The following is an 18,246-nucleotide window of genomic DNA, read 5'->3' as shown; positions in this document are numbered from 1 at the left end:
ATTATTTGTACCCTGCCCATCTGGCTGGATTTCCCCAGCCACTCTGGGCGGCTGGGGAATGATGGCTTTCTCTGTCAAATTACATTTTAACTGGAAAATTTGGAAAGAATTGGATCTCACATCTGTTGTCAGATCGAGAGTTTGTTTAGCCATACTGAACTATTTCAGATTATCACATCTCAGGTTAGTGAACTAAAATTTGATGGTGCATATAGCTCCTTTACTCCTCCCTTCTCAGTATATCATAATTAAACTAGGAAGTCTTCAATAAACCATAGCATCTTATTATATCTGTCTTGGAAAAGTATGGTTGCCATGTTTGGAACAAGCCAGGATTTTAAACCAACTTCAGACAAGAGCATGGACTACTGACACCAACCTATACTAATCTAGGAACCAGCCTAACATGGGTATCAGCACTCCTATAGCCATAGAAGCTGCTTGAAACTCCAGTGAGAAGTTGGAATCCAGCAGTAGTCCCATACGACGAACCTACCCCTTAAGGGGAAATACAATTCAGATAACAGGTTGTACCCCTAGTTACCACCCAACCACAGGACGTCTGTCTTATCAGGATTCAGCCTCAATTTATTAGCCCTGATCCAGCCCATCACTGTTTCCAGACACCAGTCCAACACCTTCACAGCCTCTCCTGGTAGCAGTGAAATGGAGAGATAAGAGCTGGAGAGACTACAGTGGATCTTACTTGATTTTGTCCAGGCATACTTGCTGCTGGCTGGCCACCACCCCCTTGATCACCTTGCCAAGGAAAGGAATATTAGATACTGGATGGTAGTTTTCTAAAATCTATAGGAGCAGCATCGCCTCCTCTTTCAAACTCCTTCACAATATAACCACTCCCCACACCCATCCAGTCATTCCTCTCTTGCTAGATTTTATCAGACATAATGGGCAAGGATCAAGAGGACACATTGGCCCCAATGCCACAAATATCCTGTCAACATCCTTGGGCTGCAACCACTGAATCTAATCCCATGAGGTGTAATTCAGTGGTGCGCCAATGGACCTGTGGCAATTGTAATATCCAATCCATAGCGGGTGGTCGGGGCTGCTTCGGCTGCGAGGCGCCCGATCCATCCCGGGGGTTAGGAGCCCCGCAACCGCAAAGCGGGGCTCCGGTTGGGGTGCGGGAAGAGCGTCCCGCACCCTGGGCTCCCCGGCTGCGCCCACGGAGGCTCCGAACCCTTCCCTTGCCCCCCCTGTAAAGGGGGAGTGGGGGTGAAGGGACAACGGAGCCGGGCTTACGGGGATATGCCCCAACCGGGATGCAAATGCGGCGACAAAGCCCGCGGTGAGCGTCTTAGTTCTACCTTTGAAGAATGGAGCCAAAGGAACCCGGTGGTCGTGAGTAACTAATTTGACCAGAAATCGAGCTTTTGGAACGATCCGGGGGGAAGGAGAAAGGCAGCCTGCCTTCTTCCCTTCAAGTTAAAGAAGCTAACCAATTTGAGCAACTGCTGCTACAGGACTGCTACAATGTGCTTAAAATTGATACATGAGACTGGCAAACTTTTTTCTTGGGAAGTAAATTAGTGGAAAATATCTCCATTTAAAGTTGCGGTATCTGCGCTCCAGTTTAGGAAAATGGCGATGAACAGAGAGGCAGGAGTAGAAATTTGATACCCACTTCCTCCCCCTCTACCAGTATGCTGGGCTTCGTCCTTGAACTGGTACTGAACTCTGGACTAACGGACGAACAGAGGCTCACTGCTTTGAAGGTGGAACTGCTGTACAGGAAAGTCAAAGTCTTGTGTGGGGGTCTGAAAGAGAACCAATTGCCCACAGAGGAGGCTTTTAAAACTTTTAACACTTTGGAAGAAAGTCTTGCCAAAGAGCTGAGAGGGTGTCTGGGAAGATGGAGAGAAATGAGTGAGCTACTTCGGAGAAGAAACTCGCCTTTTGGGGGTGGCAGTCCCAAGGCGACGGTAAGATTTGTTATATCCAGTCCCCGAGGTGTGAGCTCGGGGGCCAGGGACAGAGAATTATGGTTTTTACAAGAAGAAAAGGAATGCTACAAAGAACCGGAGAAGCTGAGAGACGACGAGATGGACATCCTGGAGCTCGTGGCAAGGAGAGTTTTGGACTGTGCCTGGATCTGTGGACGCTTGGAGAGGGAAGCCACAGGGAAATTCAGTGTTGATGCCACCAGGAGAAGAATAATGGACAGAGGGGGTGTGGGGTGAAACACTAAGTAAAATTTGAAGTAGCCTGTCATGGAATTTTGAAATCGGAGGGTGAATACTGTCAACAATCTTTCTGTTTTATTTTTTGTTTGAATATGAAAGGAGATATTTTGAGTTACTATGTTATTAGCAGCAGTTTAAAGGATAGAAGAGATAGATATGATATAAATGATTGGTGAAGATTTCAATGGAAGAAGAATTATGATGAGATATTACTACGATGATGCATTGTTAGTTAAATGTTGAATATATAATTGTGTGTAACTATATAATTGAATTTGAATTTCAGGAGAAATGGTTATAAAATAGATTAAGGATATGAACTCGAAGGAGAAAGGGCAGGGGAAGTCAATGGTCAAGATATGGAAATAGAAATTTTCTTTTTAAAGAAAAGATGCAACAAGAAAACTTGACACTGTTTGTATTTGTTTTATCAATGTATTTGTTTTGTATTTGTTTAATTGTAGGTGTGGGTGTGGGTATATGTTGTTATAAGAAAAAGGTCAATAAATTCTTATAAAAAAAAAAAAAGTAATATCCAATTCAGGGTGGTTCCAGGTGATTTTTCACTCAAAAGTGATTCACAAATCTCTAACCAGTTATTTATTTTCTGATCTGTCTGGACCAACCAGTTTACTACTTTAAACAGCTCTGCTAGGTTAGGGCTGGAGGGGGTTGTTTCTGAGCTGATTTTGTATGAAAATAATGAGCAATCCTGTCAGTGGCCTCTAACCTCTTACTCTTCCATTGGGAAAGTAGGGCCTTGGCAGCAGCAGCAGCAGCCATGTAATTGGGAAATTCCCTCAGAGCCTTCAGAAATCTAATGGATTTGCTTTTCATTGTTAATATTCAAATGATCTATATTTATGTATTTTTGATAAATAAGAATGTGTAGCAATTCAGAATAGTGTTCATTATGCACAAATAATTTTACAAGACAATTTGAAGCCCAGAGAGATCATCCGTATTGATCTGAAAGACTTATTTACAATTATGTATTTACTTCAGTGTGAATTATTCTTGTGAGCTGGCATTTAAACTTATGCTCAGGAGAGAAATTGCTTGCAGAAGTTGTTTCACCCAACATTGAGCAATGCAAAAATTCTATGTTTAATTTTATTTAAATTTCAATGTATAATAGCAGTATTTTTTTCAGACTGAGCTCAACACACTGCATAGAAATAGGTTCTCTTGAAATCAGTGTCTTATTTCAACTTCAGAACCACCTTGCCAAAGAGTGTATATGTATGTCTGTGCACACACAGTCAGGGCTTTCCCCTTAGTTTTCATTTTAGCAGCTCTAGTCTAAAACTGCTGAATTTACAAGTACTAAAATGCACTTTGGGAGTTATAGGTGTTTGGGCAAAAATTAATGGGATAACCTGACTGCACATCCAGATACCTCATTAGTGAATTTTAGCACTGTTGTCAGAGCGTTTAGATTTGGAGTTGAAGAAGTAGAATCACCATACCAAAGAATTACTGAATATGCTATAGGAATGTAGAAAAGATTGTATGAAAAGGGATTAGGTTTGCTTGGATTATAGACTTGACATGTGTGACAGTTGCTGTTCTTCAATAGAAAGTAAGATCATTTTGGTTCACAGCAAGTTTCTGGCAGACCACGCATGTGGTTCCTTTATTTCATTCTAGTCCTGACATTATACATTGAAAATACTGTTTTTCACATTGGAAAAGAAAATGGAAACCAAATTATGATGTTAATTAGGAGTGGAAAAAATAGTTATTTGGAAATAATCTTGTCTTATTTTCAAATCGCTCTTTTTTATTCTAAATAAGCTTCTCGTAAATGTCTGTTCAGCTATTAGTTTGCCAAAGTTGACATATAAAGCAACGCAGTTGAACCTAGCATCAACATGTGGCATTCTCCACTGACTCATTTACTTGATCCTCCAACAGGCACTGTTCCAAGACATTGCAGGAAATTAAATTGTGGGTTCGCACTGGATCACAGTGCTGCTGCGACTTCCGCTTACCACCACCACCATCGGCACCACCAAATAAGCTTTCCCTAGGCAAAGGATTGACTTTTTAACCAGTTTGCCTATACTGAGACGTGTTCACAGATTCTGCTTCAATAGTGAATTCTATTCTGTCTTCCTCAGTCAATGCATACTTTGAGCAGAACATAATTTTGTTGTTATTTAAGAACCCATTTATTTTAAACTGCTGATGAATGACTTCCAAACTGTAGCCATGCTTTACTGAAAGGAAATTCCAGGAAGAAAGATTCATCATCTTAAATAACATGTAAAAATGTAAGAAGAGACATGTTAGAACAAACCAAGGATCCATCTAGTTCAGAATCCTAATTTAAACTTGTGTCAGCCAGATGCATTGAGGCTAATAACTATTGATATACCTACCATTCACGAAGAAAATATTTATTTTGAGTTTAATCAATATAAAGTCTGCAATGTAAGAACAATGTAAGAATTTTTATATACGTATTTTTTTAAAAAAAATTGCCCACCTCTTCAGCTAAGAACATAAAGGTTGGTTGGTTTAAAAAAGGTTGGCTAACATAAAAGGTTGGTTAGCATAAACCAGTGGTGGCGAACCTTTTAGAGACCGAGTGCCCAAACTGTAAACCAAAAACCACTTATTTATCACAAAGTGCCCAAACTTGTTGAGCTTTTTTTGGGGAGCTGCCGACCAAAGTTTTGGAGCTTTTGGGGGGGGGGGTCACACAAAAGTTGCTTTGTTTTGGGGGGCACCCCAAAGCTGCTGAGCTTTTTTGGGGGGAAGGGAGTCGATGTTGCAGGGTGCAACGTTACCGTGAGCTGCATTGAGCGGATTGGAAAGATGTGTGGGGGTGGGGTGGGGAGGAAGATTGCCACCGATTGTGCTTTGTGTGTGTTTGTGTTTTCTGACCGAGGGGTGGAGGAGAGCCCGTCTTGCTGAATCAGACTGAGGAAAAAGTGTGAGCTTTGTGGCGGGCAAGGAGGAAGCAGGAGTGATGAGAGAGCAAAGGCGAAAACTAGAGGAAGGCGCTGTTGCTGCGGGGCTCTGCCGGGAGGACCGTCGCCTTCGCCACTCACACTCCTGCGCTCGGGAAGGGCTCGAGGAGCCTCAAGTGTCCGCCCCTCCCCGGTGTCTTCTTAGGCAGCCGGGACTATGGAGACTTTGAACGGCACCAGCCTCGGCGAGCCTCTGAAGCCGTCGCTGTCGCCGCAGAGCCCGCGCCACTCCGTCGCCGAGAAGAAGAGGCTCCACCGAGCTCCTTCCCCAGCCAGACCTTTCCTCAAGGACCTCCACGCCCAGGCAGCTTCCACCAAGCCCCCGCCGGTGCCCCCCAAATCCCCCAGCCTCTCCGGCAAGCCGCAGTCCCCGCAGGCGGGAGCCCGCCCGCACTCGCCGGGGCTGCTGGCCACGCATAGCCGCCTCTCCCAGATGGGCCGATGGTGCGCGTGCCAGCAGTGAGGGCTCTGCGTGCCATAGGTTCGCCACCACTGGCATAAACCAATGTTCATTAGTGTCAAAAAGTTCCCTTAACATAGGTATGGGCATCCTGTGTCTGTACAGATGTTGCTGGACTACAACTGCCATCTCCGGCCATGAGCCATGCTGACTAAAGATGATGGGAGTTGTAGTCAAACAGCATCTAGAGCACCACAGGTTCCCTACCTCTGCTTTAGCACAATTTAGTAAGAAGCGCCCCATGATTCAAACAGTTAAAAGGTGATATCCTGCTATTATCTTCTCATACCTCAAGACTAGTAACATAGTCCTAAGACAGCCATAAGTTAGATTAGGTCTTGTGCCAGTAAAAGGACTAGAATTTACCATATCTGAAGAAGTGTGCATGCACACGAAAGCTCATACCAGGAACAAACTCAGTTGGTCTCTAAGGTGCTACTAGAAAGAATTTTCGATTTTGTTTTGACTATGGCAGACCAACACGGCTACCCACCTGTAACTAGAATTTACCACTTCACAGTCCCTTTTCTAATCATTATAATTATAAATTCTGAACAGAGAATATAAAACAAAATAAATTGAAATCAGCAGTGAACCTCCATATTTGAAGCATTTATATGAAACAGTGAATGAAACAGCTGTGTGTTAATATTCAGTTGCTGCCATGCACTTCAGGGATAGGATTCAACTAATGAGTATTGTTAGCGGAAACCCTGCAAAAAGGGCTTCCACTTGTGCAACAGGGCTTTCCCCTCGCCCTCCCCGAATGGTTTGGAGTGTGTATGTTGGGAGAATTCCTGAAACAGTGTGCAGGTGGAGTGTGGGGCAGATCAATCCATTTGGCAACCATTGCCTTACCCTGATGTTCAAATCTTCCTCAAGTCTTCAAATGTTTTTAAGAATTTAATTTAATTTAATATTTTGTTTTGCATATAAAATAAATAGTAGATCACATATAACGTTGTGATGTGAATATCAGTATATGTGGTTCTCTGCTATTCTATAAATTGTGTTGTCCTTGGTTTGCCTATTTTGCTGATGAATACCTGGTCGGATGCTGCTGCTTTTAGAGGGTTATCTGTTCTCCTCCTCCTTTTCTTCCTAAAAGTGTGTTAAGGCTGTTCCTGGGAACAGTAATTATAGATGTAAGCAAGTGTACAGATTGAGTGATGGCTGTGATGGTGAAAAAAATTGAGCAAGCAGGGTAGATAACATTTGAACTTAAGTGGGTATCATCTTCTTAAAATTAGGTTCCAGTATTTATTTTACTCCTTGCACAAGCTAGTGCAGTGTAGTGACCAATAGCAGCCCACTTTGAAGCCATTTACAAAAGCCTACTGTAGATCTGTTAAAAGTGTGTGAAAAGAACACATGGAGAGGCTGTGGAACAATATGCGCACCACCCTCTGTTACAACCCAGCTTTCCTGCATTGAATAGGTGATTCAGCTCTTTGTGCTCAATGCAGGAAGGTCTGGGGTGGAACAAGCAAGAATGTGGATGATGGTGGCTGCCCCCCCCCTACCTTTGCCATTTTCACTTTTGGAATAATTCCTGAATGGGGCTTGAGTTTCAGTGTGCTGGATCACTGAATATTAAAACTATTAATAAGCAATGCCAGTTCACATTTACTAGATTATCTTATAGGTGAATCAGTTATGATTAATAAAATAGTGCCTGCCACTTGAGAGAAGAGGCTTACTGATGATTTTCTGCAGCCTTGTGGTAGTGATTATGCAAACCAAGGGTTCGTAATTTAAAAATAAAATTAAAAAGAACAGGAGCAAACAGCCTTTCCTGCCAGTAAAATGGTGCAAAATACTTGTAAGCAAAAAATGAATTCACCTTCAGGTAAGCATTTTAGAGACCCCTGCTATGTGTGCAGTATTAAAAACATATGGCTTTAAAAAAAACTGTTTTCCTTCAGTCACATCATATCACAAGTTAACAGGATAATGTTCAAATAGTACATTATTTAGACACTTTGGAGTACATTTTCAAAGGTTAGCATGGGGTTTTAGCCACAGGATTCCCATTAAGCTCAATGGGAGCTTTATAGCTAAAAACCCACACAGTGGCTTGAAAATGTACCTCTGACTGTGTTGAAGATAGATGTGGAGTACAAGTGGCGGGGGCAGGGGTAAATAAGGGGTGGTGTGACTCTTACTATAGGACTACCATTATGTCTCACCCCTCCTTCACCCTGGCTTTCCTTACAAGTCATCCTCTGTGGTTTCTCTGCCCTTTATTCCCACCTTTTATTGGGGAGGAAATGTACTGAAATAAAATGCTTTGGTGCATGAGCAGCGACTGCCTTCTTTCATTTTGTCCTGTTACGTTGCTAGAGCCCTGTCCTATGATGCTATATCCTCTCGTCTTCTTAAAAATGCCCTCTCCTTTCAACTCTTATCTTCTCCAATCCACACATATTCTCATTCCTTCCCCCTTAAAATTCTTACATTTGTTTTATTGTTTGAAGTTTATGTCTCTCTTACTCTGTGGCAGCCATTTTCAAATTGTGTTTACAGGAATCCTAGGGTTCCTCAGAAGCTTATCAGAGGTTTATCGGTTATTATATAAGCAATGAGAAATGAGCTTTCCTGAAATGTGAATGGCTTTTAAGCTTTACCAAACTTCGCCTGCATTGTACTGTGTTGATAGCATTCTAGCCTTAACTCTCTTTCCCTCTTATGCACACGCTTGTAGAACTTTTGTTCTTCCTATACAGACAGTACGCACATTTAACTTGCACAATTTCAAGGTGGAGATGCTCTCATTAGATCTTGCCAACAGTTTCAAAGTGGGCAACATCATAAGATGTTGTGGGAAGTCATATTGTCTCATGAGAGTTCTTCTTTCATTTTGTCCTGTTACGTTGCTAGAGCCCTGTCCTATGATGCTATATCCTCTCGTCTTCTTAAAAATGCCCTCTCCTTTCAACTCTTATCTTCTCCAATCCACACATATTCTCATTCCTTCCTCCTTAAAATTCTTACATTTGTTTTATTGTTTGAAGTTTATGTCTCTCTTACTCTGTGGCAGCCATTTTCAAATTGTGTTTACAGGAATCCTAGGGTTCCTCAGAAGCTTATCAGAGGTTTATCGGTTATTATATAAGCAATGAGAAATGAGCTTTCCTGAAATGTGAATGGCTTTTAAGCTTTACCAAACTTCGCCTGCATTGTACTGTGTTGATAGCATTCTAGCCTTAACTCTCTTTCCCTCTTATGCACACGCTTGTAGAACTTTTGTTCTTCCTATACAGACAGTACGCACATTTAACTTGCACAATTTCAAGGTGGAGATGCTCTCATTAGATCTTGCCAACAGTTTCAAAGTGGGCAACATCATAAGATGTTGTGGGAAGTCATATTGTCTCATGAGAGTTCTATACAGGTGAAACTCGAAAAATTAGAATATTGTGGAAAAGTCCATTTATGTAAGCAATTGTTTTCATTAGCTACTGGAGGTTAATATATGAGATAGACTCATAACATGCAAAGCAAGATACCGGTATGTCAAGCTTTTGCTTGTTATAACTGTGATGATTATGGCGTACAGCTGATGAAAACCCCAAAGTTGAAATTGTTAATTTGGGGTTCTTGTCAGCTGTACACCATAATTATCACAATAATAACAAATAAAGGCTTGGCATATCTCGCTTTGCATGTCATGAGTCTATCTTATATATTAGTTTCACCTTTTAAGTTGAATTATTGAAAGCAATATACCTTTCCACGATATTATAATTTTTCGAGTTTCACCTGTAAGTGTGTGCCTAGAGGGATGTAATTTCAGCAGAAAACTGAAACTTAAGATAGCATCCATTTTAAGAGCAGTTGTAAGTTGCATTGTGTTAAGTAAAATATATTTGTTGTACACTTCAACTCATTTGTAGCAGCTAAAAGTCACTTAGTCTCAGAGCACGGAAGTTCCAGCACTAACAAAAGCCCAAACAGAACCACAATTGACACATGCAGAAACAGAAAAGGCCTGTTCTCCCTAGAAGCAGGAAATAACTTCCAGGGTGGGAATCTGGAAGAAATAGAAGCTCTCAGGTGAGAGCTGGGATGGCCCAATTTCCTTTTGGGTGAAATATGGGTTAAGATCTATCTCTGATAAAGGTCTCTGTATTTTACTTCTCCCTCACTCCCTCTCCCTATTTTCTTTGTTTTCTCTTGCTGTTTCTTGCTTCTTTCGTCTCTGTTTTTATTTAGATTAGTTTGCTTTTTATTGCGTTCTATGCTGAAAACTTTAAATAAAAATTCAGATTAAAAAAGAATAGAAAATAAGGCCTGCTCCAAATGTGGCATAAATATAATGGTTCTCAAACTTTTTTCACTTATGGACCACTTGAAAATTGCTGACAGTCTTGGTGGACCACTTAATGAATTTTTTGTGTTGTAGAAATTGTAATTCCATAGAGTTCAAACTGTAATAAATTAAACACAAAACAAGAAATAAAAGAGACAATAAAAATACAATTAAAAATCAATATGAATACCCAATGCAATGAACCATCTCCAATCACAAATCCACAGACACACCTGAATGAACCTCACAGACCACAGTTTAGCACCCCCTGCTGTGCAACATCTGGAAAAGAATGCATAAAAATTGCAAGTATGTTTAAATGAGAGAAAAATAACATCAAGGTAACACGATATACACTGGTGGAAATATGAAAATCCACATGATTTCTTCAATGGCGCACATCATTTTTCAACTTTGAAAAGATGAGCTCTCTGGGAAATTCTCGTAAATGATCACAGAATAGTTCATTTTAAAATGGAAATGAAGGCACAGGTTAATGCAATTCTTTTTTTCTTTTTCTTTTTGCAAACTTACTGGAATTTGAATAGCACCATTATACAAGATAAGTTACATACTCTGGGAAAAGATCACACTTGTTTGGTAATTGTAATCTGAATTGGAGGTATAAAGACAAGGCATCTCAGCTGGAATTCCAGTAGTGCATTTCTGTGTGCAAGCTGCAAAGGGTATACAAGCTGTGACTAATTTAAATTTAATACAGAAGACCTAATTTAATAGAAACTGATCTGGAAGATCAATGGGATGCTTACACAATTACAAAGTTGTGCTTCAAGGTCTAGTTTGTTTACCAGATGAAAAACTCTAGAAAAATAAAACTACAGGTGCTACCTGTAATGGATGCACCATAGGCCTCATCATCATTATCAATAATAATAATTAATTTTATTATATTAATTTGATTTCTTATCCATCCATAAGGATTCAATGGATGTTGCAACAATGTAAAAACACTATTAAATCAGTTGAAAACAATTTACAATCCAGAGAATGGGGATATAGAGGAGCACACACATGTATGTTGTGGGCAGATAGATAGATTTCAAATGGAACTGAATCATATGGGGAAAGTGAAGGTGATAGTCAGGTTAAAGGAACTTAGTGATCGAGTCAGTCCTGTAGTTCCTGTGGACAAACCTGACATAATAAGTTGGGACAGTGCTTTTTTCTAGAAAAATAGGTGCCGGTACTCACCATGAAATTGTTACAATAAGTGCCACACTTTTTAACAACAAAAAAGATGTGCCAGTACTGCGTATCCTTGCATACCCCTTGAAAAAAAGCACTGAGTTTGGACTCAAATACTATGAAGAAAGCAGTGGAACATGTCCAATTGACTATTGTATAAATCACTTTTTTATTTCTTTTATTGGTGTCATTGGATTGATCCAAAGATCCACTTGTGTGGACAGAAGGCACATTGATGGAGAAGGTCTCCAATTTCCACCAGTGCCTCTGTCCACCTGAGCCTCTCATCCCATGTTGCTTTTTGGAATAGGTTTTTGGCTTCAGTGAAAATAACTATTCAAGAAAATCCCACTGCACAACCCTACATGCACTTCTTGGACCTGAGTTGGGCAGAACCAAAATGCAACTCTACTTATATTATCCACTTGCACATCAGTGATTTACAATAGGAGTGAAAAAGGGAAGTGAAATTTCAGAGAAAGTTATGTAAACAATTATTCTATTTATTATGCATGCCTAAGACAATGTTTGGTTCTTCATGCCTTTTACATTTGCCCTTCTTTGATTTTGCAGTTAGTCTCCTTTTTTGTACCTACTGAAATATGCAATAATAATTATTTATATTAAACAAAGTACCGAGAAGGCTACTGGAAGTGGCAGCAGTCTTTGCTCCTGCTAACTCAAGACGGAATATCAATTACTCAATCAAAATAAAATGATTGATTAATTGATATTCCATCCTGAGTTAGCAGGAGCAAATACAATGTATTCTGTTTTCATTTGACTTTGAGAACCATGACATTTTTAAAAATAAAATATTACTCATAGAATCTTAGACTCAAATTATTTATAAGTAATTGTGCTCAGTCTATTTTTGTGAACAAATACAAGAAAAACTATTATCATATCCTATACTTTGTTCTCCATGTTTCTGCAATTTGTGTAACTCTTGGAATTCTAGAATTAGTCAATATGATAACTTAATTAATTGTGGTTATATTTTCACTGTCTTATTCTCAATTGCTGAGTAATAGAAGAGCTGTTGTATCATTTTAAAGATACAACTGCTGCCTAACAGGACACAGATAATTAAGCCCATAGAGATGGTTGCTCACCAAGCTGTCCAATTTTGTTGTTAGATAGTGCAAATGAGGCTCTCCCCTCTCTGTAGCTCTCTCCTATTACCTCCCTGTTCTTGATTTACCTTAACAGTTGCCTGGATTTTCAGACCACTTATATAATGGTGACATCAAAATGACAACACTATCCTCATTACCCTTATTTATCCAGCCCTGCTTCTTCAGCTGCCTGTCTGATAACTTCAATATAGATTCTTCATTGCCATCTCAGACTCAATATGAGTCCCTGTCTTTGCTCTCTCTTACGTTCTCATCACCACACTCATCTGAGCACATATTCCTTCTGTATTTACATTTGCCTCCATCTCTTCTTCTGCATCTCCTCCTTTCATTGCTTTCCATGTGCAAGGGTTTTGATGCTAAGTTTATTGGTGCTTTGACTTGCTTATCTCTTGGTAGTTTGTGAAACAGCACACACGGTTAGTGGTACTGTGTAGATAACGTTTACAATAATATTTTCTCCTTGTGTATCTTCAACAAAACTTATGGTAGCTCCTCAAGTGCAGATGTTTCTACTGTATACATTTTGTTACACAAATCTATCTTCTGTGAATTATAACAAAAGGAAGATAATTGAAGTAGAGTCCCTCATTATTTTCCTATCCTCTTTCAACTTCACCCTTAAGACTTAGCTGCTTCTGGATTTAATCAAAAACATGAAACCTGTCACCTCTCACCCTGCTGGTTTTGTCTACATTTCTCCCCTCCCCTCAGGCCTTCACAGTTACAGTTTTTATTCTGTCAGGACTCTTAGGAAATGCTTGCACAATACCAGATAGATAATCACATGTGACTATGGCACGTGAGTTTTTTATGCTTTAGATGCACATACTTCACTTGGAAGGTCAGAGAGATTTGCCACACCTAATTATTAATTGAACAGGTTAGAATGAGGCATATTAAATGAGGAGAGGGTGCTTTTTTCTTAACTGATCTAGTGTAGTTTTGTAAAGTTCCTTAATTTGAAACTTTATTTTATTCATTTGACAAAAAAAATGACAATGTTCACATGTCTCCATACTTTTGAAGTATGTAACTATTTATTTGCTAACACTTAAAAACTGGTGCTGTAGTCAGTGAGGCATCATTTTCCCCCAAACTGTTCTTCACTGCAAGTTTACAAACCATAGTAGTAATTAACTATGGTCAAATTACATTTGTCAGATAAATGAACAAAGTAGAATTAGTGATGGATCATCCTTGTCTCTTTTATTGTGTTTGCTCACATTACTAATTTGCAAAATTCAATAATTCACAATGAACTTCCTGGTAATATGTGTGAATTAAAGATGTTCTTTTATACTACTATTCACAGGGGTGCCATAGAGATTAATTGAGGGCAAATCTGTCATCAGCTACATGTACCACTTCTATTGCCTTTGGTTGTCTGAATGTCTCACTAAAGGAGAATTTATCCTTTATTTTGGAAGCACTTTGAAATTCTTCTATTTAAAAGGCAAGAAATATCAATAGAGTTTTTTGGGGGGTGGGGGGTGGGGGGGGTTAGAGAACAGATCCTGAAGCCTGTTCGTCTGTCTGCCCTGGACAAAACTTGGCCCATTTCAGAAAACACTCATTCTAATACCCTCATCCATATATGACCACAATATTATTTTGCCACTGATTTGATATTTGAATTGATTTCTGTGAGTGCTTTCTATATAGATTTGTTTTATAATGTGTTTTAAGTTTTGAACAGATGGGTAAACATATAAGAAATCTTTTTCCCCCTTTTAAAAGGCAGTACGTTGTACGTGTTCTAAGGACTGTCTTGGCACTTCATGGTCTATGAATAATACCAATTTGTGAGGATGATCCAAGTTCGAATGAGTGCTAATTGCATTCTGTTCTACTTTTCTTCCACCTGATCACTTTATTTAGTTATTTATGCACTACTTCCATTACCCTTCATTATCTGTCCTATGGCAGCACTACAACCTGCTTCAATTCTAGTTTTATGTTTATTCGGCTTTGTTACTTATGGATATTACTAAAATGTTCTTTTGCAGACTTGAATGTATTAGTGCTATTGTAGGAGTTTGGGGGTGCCTATTGAACCAGAATCCTCAGGTTTCAGTAATTACATTTGTGAAACCATACACTGTGGACAAAACCCTAAGAAAGCCTAAATTTTACACCACCTCCAGGATTTCCAGAGGATGGTCTGAAGGAACATCTCCTGCAGTGATGGGACTGTAGCTTAGTGGTAGAGCACATCCTTGGCATCTTTTCTTAGAAGTATCCAGTAACAGGTGATATAAAATACCTTCTCTTCTTTAAACACAGGAGACCCGCTGCAAGTCAGAGTAGACAATTATGAGTTAGGTGGATAAATAGTCTGATCCAGTTTCTCCTAATAAAATTTGTTTAAAAAAAATGAATGCTTTACTTTTTGTACATACTCTATGTGCATGTCTTCCCAAATGAACACAACATCTTACAGCATTTAAAGTAATACCTTTCTACATTGCTGAATCAGCATTATAGATAATCCAACCTCTACAGATGCTTTCAATAAAAACAACTACAACAAAGCCTACATTTAGTTTTCTGTTATAACAACACTTCCTAATAGCTGGATTAGTTTTTCACACTGTCTCTAGAAATTGTTGTTTTGCCATAAGGTGGGATCTGATCTGTACATTCAACAAAGAGCAGTCTAGTCCGAGGCTACAATCGATCTCTGCAAAGACATTAAAGAAAATGAGTTTCTGAGGTGTTGTGGTTGTTTTTGTAATAGTGAGCAAAACTCACAATTTTCTGTTGTCCAAAACTTGTAACATGCAATGCTGTTCTGAGAGTTAGTGCCCTACACCTATTTAACTTTGTGTTTTACAAATGGGTTCTTGACTTCAATCTAGAATATTAATTCAAGAGTTTATAATAACCTAAAACAATTACTACCTGCTCTTTACTGCAAATGCAATTTCAAATTAAAACAAATCTGGGTGCATCATGCAATCACTAAAAGCAAGACACATAGTTAAAACCAGCCAGTTAAAATAGAGATAAGCACTGGTATTTATTATTTGTACGTGGATATCTGCATTGAAGGGGGTTGGACTATATCACCCTTGGGATCCTTTCCAACTCTACTGTTCTGTGATTCTATGATCTACGTTTCTGCTATCACTTGAATCAGGGATGAGAAACCTGTGGCCTTCTAGATATTGCTGGACTACATTTGCCATCAACCCTGATGACTAGCTTAATTGGGAGTCTGACAATAGATAGAGATCCCAGTTTCTCAGTCCTTGACGTCTATTAATTAAAATGTTACATTGCAATAGAAGGCAGTAAAGGAAACTTCATGTCAACATAAAATGATGTATAGATGTTGGTGGCTCCAACACTGAAATTTGTGGGGCCACCAATGGGTTTGCAGCCAGGCTGTACTTACATGAAGGTATGATTCATATGAATGCTATGCAGAGTTACATAATGGCACCAGCACTTTTTGGAGCAAATTACATACCTCTGTTTGTCAGAACGGCTCCTGTTTGGATTTGCCAGTTCAAATGAATAGTGCCTCGCCAGCAGTGCTGGTGCCAGGCTATTTTGCACTGTAGGCAAGCCTAACTACTTGCACTACCCCCCCCCCCAAAATGGTAACTTCAATTTTCAAAAGCAAATGTCTGGCAGAAAAAATGAAAAACACAAAACTTGAAACTGCTAAATTTATTGTAAATTGCAAGACTAAGCAACACAACCCTCGTTGTACTTCAAAAATAATAAATTTATTTATAAAATAAAAGCAAAATATTATCAGAACTTTATAAGAAAAACTAATCTGTATAAAGCTGTGCCCCTCAAAGGTCATTACTGTGCCCCTCTGAGGTCTGTACCTTTGGCGGCTTCTTGCTTGCCTCATGATAGCATTAGCCACGTCAGTGTGACAGAAAGCTCAGCTAGGCCAGAGTTTGTTTGTGCAGTGCAGTGGAATTCCACCAGGGTGCTGGGCTGGGGCTTCTTTCTGATTGGCTGTGGGTACAGCTAGCCAAAGGCAGGTGGAGACAGCACTTAGGGAGGGAAAAAGGAAAGGCATTTGGAGGGTTTGGGTCTGGTCAGGAAGATAGCTCCTGAGCTATGTGTGTAAAATCCACTCTTGAGGAAAACATGTAGAGATTGAAAGACAGTGATTGGTGTCTTTTAAGAGTATTCAGACAAGAGAAAAGTAGGAAGCTGAACTGGAGACAGGAAAAGTGGAAGTGTGAGGGAACACTCTTACTTGGGCCTCATTTCAGTCAGAAGGGGAGTGATCTTCTGGAAACAGCAGAATCCCCAACCAGTTAGGAGGGGTGTGGTGATCCCCTTGGTCCTGTTATATTATTAGAGGAGCCTCAGGAGTGTGATTTATAGAAGGCTTGGAAACTAACAGAAAGCACCACCTTGTTTAAGAACCAAAGTATTAAGCTGTGACACCAATAAGTTTAGGGAATTGAAGTGAAAAGAAGCTGTGAAGTTATCATCTTGTTTCAAAGCCTGTATTGTCCACTGAATTTAATATAAATAAGTTTACTGTTTACTGAAATAATTTTATCTCCTGACACATCCTTAGTTTTACCAAAATAAAACATTTTCCTGTTTAACTCCCGTAAGTTTCCAAGAGCCAGAATTTTCTTCATAAAAAAGTTATGAGGGGCTTTGCCTCAGTCAGCTACAAGCTTGATAAGGTTAAGGTGCTGCTATGCTTGAACTGAGTTTTGTTTTAATGTGCCTTTTAAGCCTCTACAATAGTATTACTGTGCTATTGGAAAATCAGCATATAATTACGTTTTAATACAAGTTTGTGAAGCCACATGCAGAAGTATGCTCCATGGTTTTTTTATTTTATGGAGGGTATATTAGGGAAGAAAAAGATTTGGAATGAGAAAGGGCTCTGAATAAGGTCAAGATATAAAACACAAATGAATCCAATCTGCTGCTGAGAAACTGTTCTCCTGTCTGAACTGAAGATGATACTTGGTTTATTTTTGTTCACATTTGGTCAACAGATGGTGTAACTGTACTAGCTGCATTTGGGCGGATAAAAAGTATGCATATTGTAAATAATGATTACGCTAAAAATAACAGTTTCCACTGGACATCTGATTAGAATGAATTTCTTCCAATGGGAAGCATGATAAATGTCAATTTAATGTAAAGCACTAAACAAATTGAAATGTTATCAAAAGTAACTATATTTAATTCTGACTGGTATGACAGATGAGGCCTAAATTCACAAATAATATTGCATGCTGGAAATAAACAGTGGAAGGCCATTACTTTAATGTGCTACTTGTGAGCAGCAGAACTCTTTTGTCTCTAGAATAGAAAGGACAATTGGTCTTACCTGAAGTGTAGATTTGATAGGACCTGATGACAAGAATGGATCCTGGTCTGACCCAGCAATGTGATTCCAAGGTTTTTGTTAATTGAAAAAACCTTCAAAATCTCTTTCAAAGGAGATTCTGACTAAACATTAGGAAGAACTTTATGAAAGTAAGAGATGTTTGACAGTGGAAGATGGTGGACACTACTTTAATTGAGTTTTTTAAACAGATGTTGGACGGCCATCTGCCAGGGCTTATTTGGCTGTGAGGGAGTTGGACCAGATGACCTTTGGGTTCCCTCTCAACATTTTGATTCTGTTATCTATATTGGCAGCCAGAGTACTGAACAGAGCATTGGATTTCAATCGGGAATCCTCAGTTCAGAGCTTTGTTCAGCTCGCCAGTACTCATTTGTGTTTATGGAGTCATAGTGGGGGGGAAAAACTTTGTTGTCCTAATGATGGCCCTGGCCCTGTATGATAGGGATGCTCAGGAGTATTGAGCATTTAGGAGCAAAGTTTTATGCTTTGCCACAAAAATGCCCCCGAAACTACCAGAATCTTTTATAAATAATATTTTTGCATTAGTGGGTGGGGTGGAAGCATTTACCTAACCTACTGGTGGGTCAGTTG

The 18,246-nt window shown here is 39.4% G+C and overlaps 1 protein-coding gene and 1 long non-coding RNA gene across 2 annotated transcripts in view; both read left to right on the top strand.

The window, feature by feature from the left end:
- Nucleotides 1-18,246, top strand: part of NCKAP5 (NCK associated protein 5) — a 546,232-nt gene that overhangs the window by 331,959 nt on the left and 196,027 nt on the right. The window lies entirely within an intron of this gene.
- On the top strand, nucleotides 16,344-17,330 carry LOC117054759. Its single transcript, XR_004427545.1, has 2 exons — nucleotides 16,344-16,512; nucleotides 17,297-17,330. It is a non-coding gene; the product is annotated as an uncharacterized LOC117054759 (long non-coding RNA).

This window comes from Lacerta agilis, chromosome 1 (assembly GCF_009819535.1).
Source record: "Lacerta agilis isolate rLacAgi1 chromosome 1, rLacAgi1.pri, whole genome shotgun sequence".
Classification (NCBI taxonomy): Eukaryota; Metazoa; Chordata; class Lepidosauria; order Squamata; family Lacertidae; genus Lacerta; species Lacerta agilis.
This window is presented reverse-complemented; position numbering and strand designations above follow the sequence as displayed.